Genomic DNA, 18,015 nt, shown 5'->3' with positions numbered 1-18,015 from the left:
CCAACCACATATCAAACTACTACGTTTTAGTACCGAAAAAAATGTTATTGCCAAATGAAACGTAAATTTTGCACTCACAACTTTACAAGTAATGTTTTAAGTTATCAGATAACCGCAAAGTCAAATTTTTTTTTTTTTTTTGACTTTGCGGTTATCTGATTATAATATTTATCGTTATGGCTATCGACGTACCGACCGTACTGGGATCAGAGTAGGTACATGATATACAGTTCATAATCCAGGATTGCTTAGAGCATTTTCACACTGAAAAAGATGTTTTCTTTGAATCGTAGTTGCTTCATTTATTTATTTTTAATCATTTTACATAATATGTTTTATATTTTATAAATATATCATTTTCATTATTTAAGTAGATAAAATAAATTATGTAACGGTTTTATAAGAAAACACATTATATTTGTTAGGCGACGGTGATTTCTTCCAGGCAAAAGATATTCATCAGCTCAATAAAATTGAACAGTATGTTGTTAGAAACAGTATGTTCTTTAGATTCACAATTGTAATGAGCATTTCCGCATGCAAGTTGTATTGTAGTTTAGATATATCATAGTTTTTACATATTAAAGTTCCAACAAAACCCTCAAATTTTTTAGTAGAGTTGAGCAAGATAATTTGAAAAATGTGCCGTGTTAAGTATTATAGAAAAGGTTAGTACGTTGGTAATTATTATTTCTTCTTCATTTACATGTTGTTAGTAAAAATAAACTTTAACTTACAGTCAAAGTAGTCAAAGTATATTTTAACTAATACTACTTAATATCTATTATACTTATGTTCAGTATTTATCTGTATTATTATTTCTTGACAATTAATATATTTTCATGTCGTATACCAAATTATAAACATAAGTTTAATGTGTAATTAGCTGGATTTATTTTTACACACTCACAGACTTATATTTTATGTTAAATGTTAAAAGAGTGTTAATATGTAGTGTAAATCATAATACATTTTTTCACAATTAAAAACTTTACTTACTCAATATGAAGACCGTTTGACAAATGATAGGGTGCATCATAATAAGATGAACATGAGCATAAGCAATGACTAGAGTAGGGACGCGAATATTACAATTATATGAGACAAGAACGATTAATAAGTTTGTTTAATGAAAGATTAAGAATTGAAACTATTCAGTCTCTGGAAACGTACGAATAGCGAGAGGCCCGTCTTACTGCAGACAGATTTCGTCATAGTCTTAATGTCTTGAGGTAAACAATCTACGAATTCGGTGGTGTGGTCTGACAAATATAAAAGTGGGTTTGCTTATAACCTCACAATTGATTACAGATCATCTTCTGTATAGGCGATATTAACGTAGTATGTTCTTTTTGTAATGCTTTAAAGTGTAGTAAGGCGAGTCGGCTTTCGTTTGAAGATACACCGGAACCTTTGAAATCACTACTTTTAGAGGAACATACTGTGCAATTAGCGTTTAGCTACTATTATGTATTCTGTGGTGCAATGTAAACTGTTATTAGACAATATTCGCTCTTATAGTAGTGCGTTTCAAATGATCCTTTGGTGCTCAATAATTATCAGAAGATCCGTTCATGCTTACTTTTAAGATACAAGGTCAAGTTTACCATTTGATAGGATCCCTTTTGCCTGAAGGCCAACCTAAGTTTGTTTAAATATATTTTGTATTCGACTACAACGAATAGTGGAATACAAGAAATCAATATTTCTCAAATTTAAAACTGAACTCATTTCACAATTTTAGAACAGGTAAATTCGTATGTATGCAGTTTTAAATCGACATTAGAAGCTTTTCCTCAAGATGGTGATATCGGCACTCAGGAACTCCCTGGACGTGTTATAACGCCCAGGCCACAGTATTACAATTTTTCCTACAGTAGGGCGACGAATGTATTTTCGCATAGCAACGGAGGGGAACTCGCGGGGGGTCAAGTGACGCGGGCCACGTACCACAAACATGCTTAGTTTGTGGTATCGAGCGCGAAAGATAGTCATCGTGTTTTTAGTAAAGTTACTATGTAAACTAACGTAATTTAATACTTAGGTACATATTCTATAATGGTGTGCTCAAACTGTTAATCTACATTTAATTTAAGTAGATTATTATTTGATACTAAGTAATGTAGAATTTAAACCACATTCATGTTTTCTTCAGATTTTAAGATTTTCTTATCAGAGTGTTCAATTTTAATGTAGTTAAATTTTATAAGAGACAATACCTAATTAAGAAAATTTTAAAATAAAGTGTCACGTATTTTTTTTAAACGACGAATGACGAAAAACGACCTAATCGCGGACGAAGTCGCGGGCAACAGCTAGTAATAATAATACGCAACGTGTGTTCGCGGTTCTACAGAACAACGTCTATGGATAACTGAAAAATTAAGATTATTTTTTTTCTACGTATTTTTCCAGGATAAAAAGTATCCTATTTTACGCCCAGGATAATAAGGTATAATTATACCAAGTTTCATCGAAATCGAACCGGTAGTTTTCACGTGATGTCTTCACATACAGACAGACAGACAGACAGACAGACAGACAGACAGACAGAAAAAATTTTTTTTAATCACATATTTGGGGTTGGTATCGATCCAGTAACACCCCCTGCTATTTATTTTTTCAATATTTTCAATGTACAGAATTGACCCTTCTACAGATTTATTATATGTATAAATAGATTAAATAATTTAATAATATTACGTTTTCGGATCTTCATAAACATCCACGAAAAAGGCATTTCTTTTTTCCATAGTTAAGACAGTTTTCTTAAAGCTATTCGATCTAAATATTTTATGAACGTACCTAAACACACATTTAAACATCTATATATTAGTAAATAAATGCTATTCAATCCAATAATATTATTATTTACCAAGTTATTGTAGACTCTCATCACGATCACGAATCCATTTTTAATGTCTAGACATGTTACAACCTGTATTTAAAATAACTATGGTACCTACCTACCTAAACTAATTAGAAATCAGTCTACATCGAGGTATTAAAAAAATAACAAATTTACGATATTTTAGAAACTCGGAGTACCAAACATCAACCTCTCAATAAAAACTCTAAAAAGTAGCTTACATAAAATGGTAGATAAAATATGAGTCACAAACAAAATGCGACTATTTCACCATATATTTTGATTCTAAGATAGACCATGTGCGATGGGCCACGGTAGCTACATGTAATGGTACGTCCACACAGTGCACGAACGAACATTCGGTTAATTCTTGCTCTGTGTACAAAGAAATAATTGTTTGTTCCGGGTTCAGGAAATGGCTAGTTAGATTTTGAAACTTTCACTGTTCGGATAGCTAAGGTTGTAAGGCTTTTCAAACTACTTTTTTGTGATAAACAATATTGTTGCTCGCGTTTGTAAATTACGGTAACGCGCATAAACAAAAATCTCTACGAGGGCTTTTTTGGCCTTACTTAATTCTTAGGTAAATAGGTAGTAGTTAATCAATAGTTTCTACTCTGTTCGTCATTGCAAGAATTCGAATCTATTAAGAATATCAAAAGTAAAAAAAAACATTTAGGTACCTAAGTAGGTACCTTCATGTTTAAGCTCTGTGTGGACATACCAAATAGTTATAACATTTTGATTGCGGAAACCGCTTTCCATAACAAGGCACGTACTAGCTAGCTATCGACGCCCATCTCCGCGTGACGACTGCTATATGACATTAACCCATTTATATAATACCACAATTTATCTGATGAAGCTCCCATACAATACTCGTAAACTTGACTATTTTGAAAGTTAGAAGAAAGTTTTTGATGTTTTATATTCGTATTTCGTATGACAACCAATTTAGTGCGTTATAAGTAATTATTATGCTAGGTAGGTACCTTGTTAACGTTCAGAAATATCAGCTTTGTATTTGTTAAATTTAATTAATAAAGCGAAACGAAAACCTTTAAAATGTATGTAGGTACCTACAACTGGTAAAAATATGCTGAATGAAAACTTCACGTGTTCCATCCGTAGGCTTTTTAAAGAATTTTTGAGTTTACCGAAAGACTCTCTGTAGGTACATACCTACCTAGGTATATAAATCTATTGTTTGTACAAACGTTCGAAACAAATAAACAATTCAGTCTTAGTGATGAGTGTCCAAAAATATTGCTAGAAATTTTAATAAAATTGCAAAACATTTTAAGAAATCTTTTCCAGTTAAAAATTAAAATTTTGTTCCGCATTTATTATTTCTGTTCTAACTTCTAGTTTGAGGTTGTTCAAATTTTAAAGCTGAAACTGTGGCCCTCATTGAGTTTTGTTCAATATCTTTAAAAACCTCTACAACGTGACATAAGACATAATAAACATCCAAAGGCAATATAAAAACACATAACGGCAGTAAAAGGCAGTTCCATCAGCAATATCTTAAAATGTTTTTTATTATATTTTATCAGAAGAGCCCATAACAATGGTGTACCGTTTGCTCGTAAACTCGGCCTAAGTGTCGTTTATTTTTAGTTTTCCGTTAATTCTATTGAGCTTTGAGATTGAAATGAAAAGCAATAACTAGTGGTTATGCAAGTTTTTGTAAAATGCCTCCGAACAAAAACTACGCGTACGGCTCGCGCCTTTGAGTTTTTTTTTATGTCATTTTTAATCTGTATCACAGCAATCACTATGTTTAGAAACAATGAATTATTATAGGTATAGGTATGTAACTATACTTAAGTTGTTTCAAACAAGATATTATTAAATTTCACCAAAATGAGGTACCTAGGTAAGATAATGTGTAACAATCGTTGATTTTAAAAAAATGAATGAATCAATCCATTTAAATTACACCCAGAAACCGTGTTAAACCTTATGAATGAATCCGAAGGCTCTTGAGCTCTTGAGCTCTCTCTCATTTTTTACCTCAAAAACTACGCGGCGATAGAAACCAAGATAGTTAGGTAGGTATAATCTATGTACAATAAACCCATCTATCATTCGCAAAACCCCCCGGAGTGCAAGAAATACAATTTATTAAAGTTATTTGCGATGTAATTATCACTTCTAATTGTAATTGATTACGCTTGATAACCTCAAGGGAAATCTATAGATAAACACCCGCTCTACAGATTCTAACGCCTAAAGCCTGATATAATTACCTATGTACTTAGAGGTTATGCTGTTCGTTGTTATATACCTATGTAGTTTGTTATATATGTTATATGTTGTTATATACCTATGTAGTTTTATGACCTACAACTACCTTTAAGAAATGTTAATGAAAATTATGCAAATGAATCAATTCTCATTTGACTACCTACCTACCTATTTAAATTTGCTTTTTCTTTCGTTAAGTAGGTATCTAATTCTAAAATATTATGGGTACCTAAATAAAAAATCTTATTTAATTAAACAATGCAAACTTTGAATAATTAAATTCTCGTAGATAATTAAATAAGTTGGTGAATTAAAACTCCCGAATGCATAAAACTTATCTTTCTTCTTTCCTCAATTTATAGACTTTAAATGTCAAACTGTTGGAGATAAAAATACAAAATAGGTAAGTAGGTACTTACTCTCGTAAAAAGCCAACGATAACAGTAATAAAATAAAGCTCCTGAACTTGGATGAGTCAGCCAAACCTAGAGCTAGATATCGTCGGTAAAACTTATTGGAATCATCCTAATACCTATGTTTATAAATTCTTACTTACTTAAATAATATCTAGTATTAATAATAATAGATGTTTACTAGTACATAAGGTTTTTTTAAAGACACATTACAAATACACTAGATGTATTACATATTTACTTCATCTAGCGTTAGCTACTATTAATTATTCTGTGCTTCATCAGTGATTAACAATTTTGTTTCAACCAATGTTGAGTAATCTTAATTTATTCCATGCATTACACACAACAAAAAGTCAATAAAAGAGCTTATAAAAACTTAACGAGATGTTAACTGCCGTCGCGGTAACATTTCAATCGCGGCAATTACAAAACATCGCAAAGATAACGGCCAAAACAAAACTTACACTTTGAAACTGAAATCCAGAAATCACTAATCACGTTTAATTATGTTCACATCACTTCAGTAACGAATCGAGTTTCACTTCGATATGCAAATCGCACAGAATGAAAACAGAAAATAGTTTTACTTTACGCGGCACAAACTCGGTTCGCCCATCGAAGCGTCTACATTCCGCGGAGTCGCGTACTTAACTAAACACAGGGACGCCGAACAGGAACGAAGGGGCGGGGTGAGGAGAGGGAACTCCAACAGAGAAGATAACTTTTGATCTTTTTGGTGCTATAGAAGATTTTAATGACACACTCACATCTGGAGATTGGATAGAAAAAGTGCACTAAGTGTTAATGCATGTCAAGGGCTTAGTGGAAACGACGTGTTAGAAAAAGCGATACGGAGGTTGCGGGTGACATTTTTATAAATAGCCCAATATGAGGTTGGAAACAAAAAAATGCGATTGATTGGGAAGGTTTGAGGACACGAGTGATGTCAACGCGGAGATGTTCGAGTTCCCTAGAGCCATAATAAAAAGTCAGTCCTTAAAATCTATTTAAAGTTCGAACTAAAGAACCGTTACAATTTTGAAAATACTTTTAATTACTTAGTAGGTAGGTAGGTACTGTACAATTTACAGTAATTACCTAATACCTACCAGCACAGTTTTAATTACCTACGTAGATCTTTGATTTGTTATCAAGTCCATACAAGAGCTTAGAGCTCACATGCCGCGCGCAACTTATTTCAACAAAACTACAACAAAGTACCTACCTACTTACTTGTTTAAATAACATAACGATAATAACATGTTAATAAATGTAGTTTAACGACTCTGTTTAACAATAACTAACGATAAGTGATTATTTATTACTTATCTCTTGGAATAATGCTATTAATAATTTCGGGTCAGTTATAACTTATTAGGTACTCTTTATAATTTATTTACGTACGAACCTATTTTATAGCTTAAAATATAAATTTTGTATTTCATAGAATTTAGAAACAAGATTCAAATTTACACCACTAATTACCTAACCAGTCGCTACCTAGGTATATAAATTTAAAGGAAAGACCAATAAATTGTTATTTTAAAACCTATTACTACTGTGTACCTACTACATTCGTCTTTCGCTTTCCTAAAAATGATTACTATCCTTACACTCGCATAGAATCTGATAAATACAATGCATACAGCATAGTCCATACATCTTAAAATCTAACGCTAGAGTCGCATTGCATTTTAATATTCTCAAAAGACGTTCCATCTCAGATATTGCGCAAGGCTTTTTTGTCCCCGCATATGTCAGGGGTACAAAAGGCCATAGCAGGTACAAAAGACCCCAGCTTCGAGTTACAACCCATGGATTGATATCCCAAAAAATTTACAACTGCATTGTCCTATTGTTGAAGGCTCCTGTACTTCATTCTCATCGATTATCAATATGATAGTAGAATTGTTTAGGAGGCGTACCGTTACTAGCAATAAGTAGCTACATTGTATGAAGTATTTTCCCAAAGGTGTGCGATGTGGATTTAAATCTTATAATCCCGGATTCTTGTTGCATCTTTACGATTATTTGATCCGTGACCGCTGTTTCGGTTTGTGAAGTGCAGCGTTCGTGAGCGTTCCTATTTAGGGTCGAGTGCGATTCTTAGTAAATATTTATCAGATTTTGCTACGTATGTGTTAACTATAAATTCTATACATATCCATAATCTCTTATGAAAATCTACACTTACAAATGGTTATATTTATGGAGCAATTTGCAATTAAATACCATATAATAATATAATCTATGGTATGAACTAATAATAATAGAAATATTTTTTCGTTTTTTGTTGCTTATTATTAAAAAAAAAACTACTCGATTTAAAAACAACTTTACTACGAGCGAAAGTAGACTGCAAAATTAAAGCTTTTTATAAAATTAAGATCACCTACATTATTAATTATTATTATTACATTTTACAATACATATATTTTTCGTGTATATTTCAATGTTAATTCTAGAATATTCTGCAGTAAATAGAACTGAAAAGTAAAGATAAATAGTGGAAGCGGTAATGAGTGATCGTTGTGGTCCAACTAGCATTCCTCTGGAGTCTGGAGCTTAGTGTCATCTGTCAATGACAGTTTTTACATGTCTGGAAGCTGAAATATATATATTTATTATACATTTTTGAGCTTTTCTCTGTTTCGTGTTGAAAATGAACGGAATATTGATCTTTAGTAATCTTACTATGCTATTTTTTGCGTATTATTATAAAAGTTTTATTGATTAATTTGTTAATTCATATATATTATGTAGAAGCAAGTCTTGACTGTCGACAGCAATTAGTTCTCACTTTTTAATCGATTACCAAAAAGTGGAGGACGTTTTCTGTTCTTCCGTGTATAATTTTTGGTGATCATTACACAATTATTTGCTTATCAATTTCCTGTTTTAATAGGTATAACAACTCCTGCCCACGTACCATCCCTCGCCTCGCCATCACTATCCCACGCTAGAAATAATCCTACTAATATTTTAAATTTAAATTTAAAACTCGCATTTATGCGAGTTTGTTTTTTTTGTCTGTTGCTACTTAACGCAAAACCTGCTGAACTGATTTTCATTAAAATTGACACACTACTTGATTAACACAAAGGGTAGTTTGCGATACCTATGTCGGTTCTCCTTTGACGCGGACGAAGCTGCGTACGAAAATCTAGTATTTCTATAAGAAATCATCCTAACCCTCAAAGAGCATACAAATGGTAGATATACTATGAGAAATGGTAGATCATTACCCACCCTGCACCTTACCGTAATCTGTCATCACTAGGGGAGTATCTTAAAAGATAATAGGTAATATTATATGTGTAAAGATGGCGTGTGTTGGAGTGCGGCAAAAAGCATCTTCTGAACACCTGCTTGTGAGTTTTTGTGTTTTTAATTAGGTTGGTGCCGGAATGTAAACTATTTTAATAAAGAAAACATGAAGTTTGTATTGTTTCTTATACATATAATGATGTAGAAAAAATATGTGGCTCTGATTTCGTTGTATATTTCGCGTAGGTAAACAACTTACCTTACCGAAATTAAGTATTAAACGATGGTACATACGTAGTATATTATTATTAGTCTGTGGTACGGCTTAATACGTCACTTTAAATCCTGTACAGGTATGAAACCACAGGCTATTGTCGCTTTAATTTTCTAGGCAAGTAAAATAAATAATTATAGTAATAAATTGTGAAATATAACAATTATAAATTTATAAAGAATAGAAAAAATTCGATCACGAGGCGGGACTCGAACCCGCATCCTTCGCGCCATTCCGGGGCGGATGCCTAACCAACTCAGCCACTCGTGACCCGCCTGAGCAATCGAATTTAATCTATTCTTTCAGTTTTATGTGTCTTAAGGGACACACCGCGCGCCATCTATTGAGATGATTTAACAACCATCTCAACCAATATGAAGCACTTTTCAGTGAATACAATATTGTAACGATGGAACACGACCTTTTGTTGAATTTATATTTTTTGGTTTTTATGGCATTCAAATGCTTTATAAATATAAATTTATAAAGAATAGAAAAAATTCGATCACGAGGCGGGACTCGAACCCGCATCCTTCGCGCCATTCCGGGGCGGATGCCTAACCAACTCAGCCACTCGTGACCCGCCTGAGCAATCGAATTTAATCTATTCTTTCAGTTTTATGTGTCTTAAGGGACACACCGCGCGCCATCTATTGAGATGATTTAACAACCATCTCAACCAATATGAAGCACTTTTCAGTGAATACAATATTGTAACGATGGAACACGACCTTTTGTTGAATTTATATTTTTTGGTTTTTATGGCATTCAAATGCTTTATAAATATAAATTTATAAAGAATAGAAAAAATTCGATCACGAGGCGGGACTCGAACCCGCATCCTTCGCGCCATTCCGGGGCGGATGCCTAACCAACTCAGCCACTCGTGACCCGCCTGAGCAATCGAATTTAATCTATTCTTTCAGTTTTATGTGTCTTAAGGGACACACCGCGCGCCATCTATTGAGATGATTTAACAACCATCTCAACCAATATGAAGCACTTTTCAGTGAATACAATATTGTAACGATGGAACACGACCTTTTGTTGAATTTATATTTTTTGGTTTTTATGGCATTCAAATGCTTTATAAATATAAATTTATAAAGAATAGAAAAAATTCGATCACGAGGCGGGACTCGAACCCGCATCCTTCGCGCCATTCCGGGGCGGATGCCTAACCAACTCAGCCACTCGTGACCCGCCTGAGCAATCGAATTTAATCTATTCTTTCAGTTTTATGTGTCTTAAGGGACACACCGCGCGCCATCTATTGAGATGATTTAACAACCATCTCAACCAATATGAAGCACATTTCAGTGAATACAATATTGTAACGATGGAACACGACCTTTTGTTGAATTTATATTTTTTGGTTTTTATGGCATTCAAATGCTTTATAAATATAAATTTATAAAGAATAGAAAAAATTCGATCACGAGGCGGGACTCGAACCCGCATCCTTCGCGCCATTCCTCGTGATCGAATTTTTTCTATTCTTTATAAATTTATATTTATAAAGCATTTGAATGCCATAAAAACCAAAAAATATAAATATAACAATTGTTGATTCGTTATTTCCTTCCCTTTATTCATGCTAAAAATTATATTCTGAAAAACAATAAGAACTTCCCTTATCCGTCAATTAAAATTTCAGTTTAACTACGAACAATTTACCCTTTGGCGTATTTTTATGACCCTCTTGAATGTTTTTACAAGCCATGTCTAACATATGCATGCAGCTTGCTTAATATTATCTCAAAGTTTATCACCATTCACCTCTCCTTTTTGTTATCATTTTCACACTGTTTAAAAAGTTTCAGTAGGTAATTGCGGTGTCAAAATAGAAGAAGTAACTAGTCTATTGGAAATACTCATTAATCGTACTTTATATCCATTATTATTAAAATTAGTGTAATTATATCATAAATGTGTATTGACTACTATTTCTGTGTTACAGACTGGTGTTAAAGTGAAGTACGTAGAACTTTATATGACGTAAGAACAGTTGAGGAGTTTTAGATGAAAATTTGATGAAGAATCGATTAATAGGTAGGTATCCTTGATATGACTGATATAACTTTAGTTCTTACTAGGTATACCTAGTATTTCTGCCCATTTACTCTACTATGATTTGAATATGAATGTAAGTATATTTTTCGTGGCTTTAACATTTTTTGGGCAGAGCAGTGGTGGCCCAGTGGTGAGACCTCGGACTTCGAATCGATAAGTCCGGGGTTCGAGACCAGGCGAGCGCGCAGGAATTAAATTGATTTTTCTATTTATCTGCGCATGTTGTAACATCACCACTGCTCGAACGGTGAAGGAAAACATCGTGAGGAAACCGACATGTCGAAGAATTAAAAAGTTCGACGACATGTGTCATCCGCCAACACGCACTTGGCCAGCGCGGTGGATTATGGCCTGTACCCTCATAGGAGGCCCGTGTCCCAGCAGTGGGAACGTATATGGGCTGATGATGATGATGATGATGATGATGGGCTTGCATTACGTTTTTTCTCACTGCTATCTGAACATTTTATAACTCTATCTCCTATCTTTGGTAATAATTCTAAATTAATCAAATATCCATATTGCAATTCGCTACGCGAAACTACAACCATCGAAATAAAAAATACGTACGTGACACAATTTTCGATTAAAACAAATATTATCATGCCGAGAAATCGCGCAATATGCCTCCATCGACATACGAGAGGCATAATCGACTTGTCATAATTTTAAATCAATTAAAATTCTTTTCGCTTGTAATTGAACATGATATCATCGGAAGGTATTTAATTCATTGATGGTATCTTATCGATTTATTGCGTGAAGAAATATTCTTTAAGTTATATACTCATATTGGTTTATTTAGAGTGATGTATGGGCTCTCTATTGAAGTTTTTAGTGGGATTAATTATGTTGGAAATTAATTAGATAATTTTATTTATTTATTGACTGCTGATGCTGTTTGAAGATTGACATACTAATAAGTGTCTACATCGTGGTTAGTGTGCTGTCTTGGGTTCGATTCCCGATGGAAAAAATAAATTTCTTAGTCTGGCAGTACACAGAAGGATGACACTTACGTGTCCGTAAAGATTGATCAGTGAAACAGATGTCAATGCATCTGCCCCCACAAGGGGACATGGGACTTCACTTTTACAGTACCTAATAGCACAGAATACTTGAAAGTAGCTAACGTTAGTAATAGACTATTTCCTAGAAATAAATGAGAAGGTGAGCGATAATTTTTGAATGTAAATGTAGGATATAGAAATAGCAAATATAAGTACGTTGATTCATGTTTGAATTACGGTTGCCTAGTTTCTAACAATTTTCGCTTTGTCTTTGTAGTTATGTTGGTACTAAATAATCGTCGTAATTGTAAGGAGCGTTTATCTATGAGTCTATAAAAGAATTATTAATTATAATAATTAAGCTAAGGAGCTTTTATTTCTTGCTAATTCGAACTACAGCCGCCTAAGGACATGGATGAAAGTATCAATGCGTATAAATGGTAATTATAAAATAATAATTTTTAGGACTTCTAATAATTTATACAACGTATACTTACATTTATTCATTGAATAATAACATTTTTATTTTTTATACGTTTACATTCCATATTGAAATTTTATTTCAATTTGACGTAGCTGCGTATACCAATTACGGACTGACAATATAATGGCTCTGTTTTTAATTAAGGCTGTCAAGGTAAAAATTGAATATACCTATTATGTATTTTCATAAAGACTGAAATATAAAGGAAAATGTATTTTTTATTACATTTTTAAAACAGTTAAAATTGTGTAAACATATTTTTAATTTACGCTCTATCATATTAAACTAAATAAATTTTAGTCGCACGATTTGATTTATACAGACGAAACTGCAGAGCGCAGCTAGTCATTGAATAAACATACACCTCGATATAAACCCAAACTAGAATTTAAACTTTAACAAAAACAATACCAAAATTTAAAATTTCAACCGCAACCCACGCCAAATTTGGAACAAGGCGGATTCTAATTTAACCCTCTAATAAGAGCGTGTATGTGTGAGCCCTTTTTTGTCTCTGTGACCGAGCCGAACAGGTACAAACGTCCCTTCAAATGATAAAAATGTACCCTCCCACATAAATATTCATTCGTTCCAAGGAAGGGTACTAAGTGCTGGAAATATTGCTTTGTCAAAGAGTAATCATAATTTTTTATAACCCTAAACGCGCGTACATTAGACGTCTTGGTGATGGTGTTACGCTGAGTTGAATATTTAGTGTAATTATTATTACTGGGAGACTATGTCGTGGAGGCGTAGATTTTAAGTTGAAGATTTATGTTTTTAATGAAATGAAAATTTTACTATTAGATAGATAAGATCTATATTATAGTAAAATTTATACATACCTACTAATTTGTTTTTTTACATTTCGCTCTTCAAATGAATGAAAAATTAATGATCTTGAAATGGAAATAGATACGTTACCTATATAAAATATAATGTAATCAGCACTCACACTGACAATAGGAATTCCACTAAGATCAACTTATAGTTTGTCTGAAATCTCCTCAGAGCTAACTATGCAAACAGAACAATCTCTACACGTATATTATAGTAATTCGATAGGATCTGTCCCTTTGAAACAATCGGAGAAATTTAATTATAGCTTCATATTGACGTAATTATCATCTAAATGGAAATATATTATAAGAATAACTATGCTCTACATCTTATAAAACTAAAACAGAAGAATATAGAAATTTCCGCTCCTCAAGGGGCTTTCGAAATGCGCCCAACGCATATTTCGACTTGCACACAAGCTACCCAAAACCGAAATAGTCCCTAATGTGTATTCAAACAATTCCTACAACGTGGTCGAAGCACAAAAAATATACAAGTTTTTTTCATATTCCAACTTTACGTGGGTTGCTCGTAGCGGTGCCTTTTTTATTTTTAGGGACATTGATTGATTGAACCTTATGGCACGTCTATGAGAAACTGAGGGTATTGTTTTTTAGTGCATTTTTATCCGATATTGGATCTGTCTAAATTTATTGTGTCTTCATTTAGTTAATTAGGGTACAATAAATACAAATTTTAAACTTTAAAGCCGTGTCATCTTTCATTTAGGGGTTAATTTTTTAAGATTTTACCACAAAGTTGTTGATTTGAAAATGATTTTAGATAAAAATGTTTTGTTTTCGTCGTTCAATGTTTTAAGAATATTAATTAATTTTAAATAATGAACTTCAAGCAAGTATTTATCAATATTTTGGCAATGTACAGTGCAAAATTTAGCGTATCTGAATGAGTATCTATGAGTATCTATCCCATGGTAAGATTTTGCATGACGAATATTAGTAAAAATCAAATCGCTTCTATGGTATTGTATAAAAAAAAATCATCTAATTCCCTTGTTATTTTTAAAACACAGACAACAGCAACATCAAAATGATTATAACTCGACAGCCAAAAACTCACTGAGGAGTTTAACATTTTCGTAACCCATTTATCCTGTTTAATAAATCATAATCCCATTCCGCGGGATCTTTGACGCTTTATTTGACGTCTAAATGTCTTTCAAAAACAACTCTGTTTATATATTTTTGTACTCATTTAATGCGGAAACCTTTGAGTTTTGACGCGAGAATGCTACGTTTATCATTTCTGTTTACGACAGTTTTTTGAAGTGATTAATTGTTTATGAAATCCGTTGTCGCGATTAAATAAAGGATTGTGTTAACACGGTTGTGATTATTTTAGATTATTATTAGTACATATTGTATATGTAGTAGGTGTATTGTATCTTGGGCGTAGTATTTTAAATTATAATTACTATCTATTAGTTGAACTGTATTAGATGAATTCTTTCTTCTGCGCATGTTGTTACATCACCACTGCTCGAACGGTGAAGGAAAACATCGTGAGGAAACCGACATGTCGAAGAATTAAAAAGTTCGACGACATGTGTCATCCGCCAACACGCACTTGGCCAGCGTGGTGGATTATGGCCTGTACCCTCATAGGAGGCCCGTGTCCCAGCAGTGGGAACGTATATGGGCTGATGATGATGACGAGATGAATTCTAAATGCATTGAACAGAATACCTAACTATTATTATTAATGATATTAAAAATTTGAATATTTTCTTTATATATATCACGAAAGTCGACGACAATATAAATCTCATAAAATTATTATTGTTCAAATAAAATAAAGAATCCTGCAATTTAGATAATTTCTTTAAAGGAAATCTTGATAAAGATTTGCGCAGATTTTCGCTCTCACAACCTTTGTCCTTTCGCATTTCTATTTTTATAGCACAAAGTGTGGTCATAACTAGAATTTGCTCTTGTTTTTCATATTTTAGCCTCTACCCTAGTAATACAATGAGAATTTCATATTTCGTCTGACGGTAAGACGCTCAAGCAACTGTGATGAGCGCCGAATGAAATTCTTTTACATCTTTTACAAAGCGTAACAAGACAGGATGAAAAATTATTAAATTTTGACGCCAATCTCGTCTCATACTCTGGTAACATAGAGCCTAATATTGCATACCAGTTTTACATTAAAAAATTCAAGGAAGTTTTGATAAATTTACGACGCAAAATTAATACCTACACGCTAAATTATTCCCTGTTGCGTTTTAGATAAAACTGTTTTTGCCGTGCCAGCTTTGTGGATTAAATAATTAATTATAGGTGGGTGTATATTGTGTGTAACATGTAATTAAGAAATGATTACTTCGCATACTTTAACGCGTATTATTAAAGTATTGTATGAAACATTGATTAAAAACACTTTGCACGGGAAATGAGATTTTTGTTAACGAATTTTAACGCAATGATTTAATTACAGTAAGCTTATTATTAAAATGGGGCGTATTGAAATATATTTTGGATACAGTTTCAAGAATAATTTTGTGATTAAACTGCTGTATTATCACACCACACACGCGGCGGAATAAACTTACGCACCTATAGGAATTTCAAGTCAGAAATGTGTAAAAAGAAATGCACAACAACTTGTTATTTGTATTGCAAAAATAAAACTTGATGGTGGTGAAATATATGGAAAGGAGGAAGGGAAGTATTGTTAGTATTACTTATTACTTTTATGGATAATTTAAAATATCAAATTTATATTTATAATGTTAAAAAAAATTATGTTTCAGGAAGCAATTTCTTGAATGGATGCCATAGCATAGATTTGCCTAAAAATATCTCCAATGAAACGTTCAATCACTTAAAAAAAACAATTATATTACTTACTTGGAAAACAAAAGTAGGTAAGTACTATATTTCAATTGCTCTACAAAATAATGTATTCTCGTAATCGTATCAAAGTGGCAAATGTCACTCGTCACCGCGAGCGGACACGACACGATATAGCTAAAGATCACACTGGATTACTAGGACAATGGGTTTGTTAGGAACGGCTTCCACTGGTATGCTGTATCAAAGCTAAAGGAAGTAAAGACAACCTTTCCTATAAGAAACATTTAAATTCAAACTCAAAGCTCCACAGAGTGTTGGAGATGCGCAATTGGAGGGTAAGAAAGAAATGGATAGAAGTGTTCAAACAAGCAAAAGTTTTAACTGTTCCATATACTTGACTACAATGCTCTTCTGGAATTCGTCGAATAGTTAAATTTACTGCATTACCTAGTCATATAAATGACCTATACGCCTATACATACCTATACATACCTTATAAAGCCGCCCGTAATAATTTATACAGTTATTACCATTTTACGTTTCATCAGTTAAGTCCTCATATCAACAAACAACAATAATCTCTTCCAATCACCATTGAATAATCCCTAAACCAGTATATCCCCTACTGGAAAGGTAGTCGAATGCAGTGTGGAAGCCAGTGGGAGTGTGCGAAATTATGAGCCCCAGGCACTTAACAAATAGCGTCGTGAGTACGCCACACCGGTAGCACACGGCGCCGCGGGGTTTACTATTATAGACCAGCTTGATTTCAAAATGCTCCGTCTTTGGTTGGGAACTAGATCTTGCTTGAGTGATGGGTGCTATGATTTTTGTTTGAGTAGTGGAGCTGTGGGGCAACTGTTAATGTGTTCTGACTTCTGGTCGTCATTGCTATAAGAGGTAAGCTGTACTTTTTACTAGATAATAATTGGTATGTGTACGACTTCTATTTTTGTTCGATTCCTGGTGAAGATTATGAGATTCTTTACATTGTTGAAGATGTAAAGGTCTAGTTGAAGTAAATATTTTCATTGAATACATTTATTTTATTTTAAGTTTATTTATTTTAACCAAAATTCCCCAATCCACGACCAAATACCAAACATAGGTCACGTTCCCCAATACCATACCTGAAGGTACACTAAATTTATAAAATTAAACGTTATTTAGACTGCGACCGGAAATTCCTTTATCCCAACAACGTTGGCCTCATTGCGCTTTTGAATTTAAACTTAAAATATTTTCAATTCCATTACAATCCAACAATTCACTGCGGTCAAACTAAAATGCTCTAGAAAAGCCCGATCCAGTTTCCTGAAGTGGGTTATTGTAAGATCAATTTGCTATCTTCGGTACTGGAGTCTGGAAATCAATTTGATAGAATCGAGATAAAATTGTAATTATTCTTAGTCCATTGTGTTCGTCTTGGTGCTTTCTTGTTGATTTGATGAGTGTTATTTTTTGTTCAAGTTCGGAAACTTATAAATAATCTCTTATTCATCAAATAATAAGAAAAAAAAATGAAATGCAAAGGAAAAAATACCAGATAAAAGACATAAAGTATCATAATAAGTACCTACTTAACCATCCTTGTTATCAAACAGAGCTTAGCAAAATTTTCTTTGCTACTATATATTTCAATAATAATATACCAGATGACGAGAAATCTTTATAATACAGCTTTCTCTTACGAGGTTTGTGATTTGTATTGAA

At 32.9% G+C, this 18,015-nt stretch overlaps 1 protein-coding gene across 2 annotated transcripts in view; it reads right to left on the bottom strand.

The window, feature by feature from the left end:
* LOC123692438 (netrin receptor UNC5B-like) overlaps nt 1–6,165 on the bottom strand; it is a 67,424-nt gene extending 61,259 nt beyond the window's left edge. For both annotated transcript variants that reach the window (XM_045637183.1, XM_045637184.1), the window contains exon 1: nt 6,000–6,165. The gene's annotated coding sequence lies outside the window, so the exon portion shown is untranslated. The remainder of the gene's footprint in view (nt 1–5,999) is intronic.
* Nucleotides 6,166–18,015: the final 11,850 nt, after the last annotated feature.

The sequence above is a fragment of the Colias croceus genome, chromosome 6 (genome assembly GCF_905220415.1).
Source record: "Colias croceus chromosome 6, ilColCroc2.1".
In the NCBI taxonomy this organism is placed as follows: Eukaryota; Metazoa; Arthropoda; class Insecta; order Lepidoptera; family Pieridae; genus Colias; species Colias croceus.
This window is presented reverse-complemented; position numbering and strand designations above follow the sequence as displayed.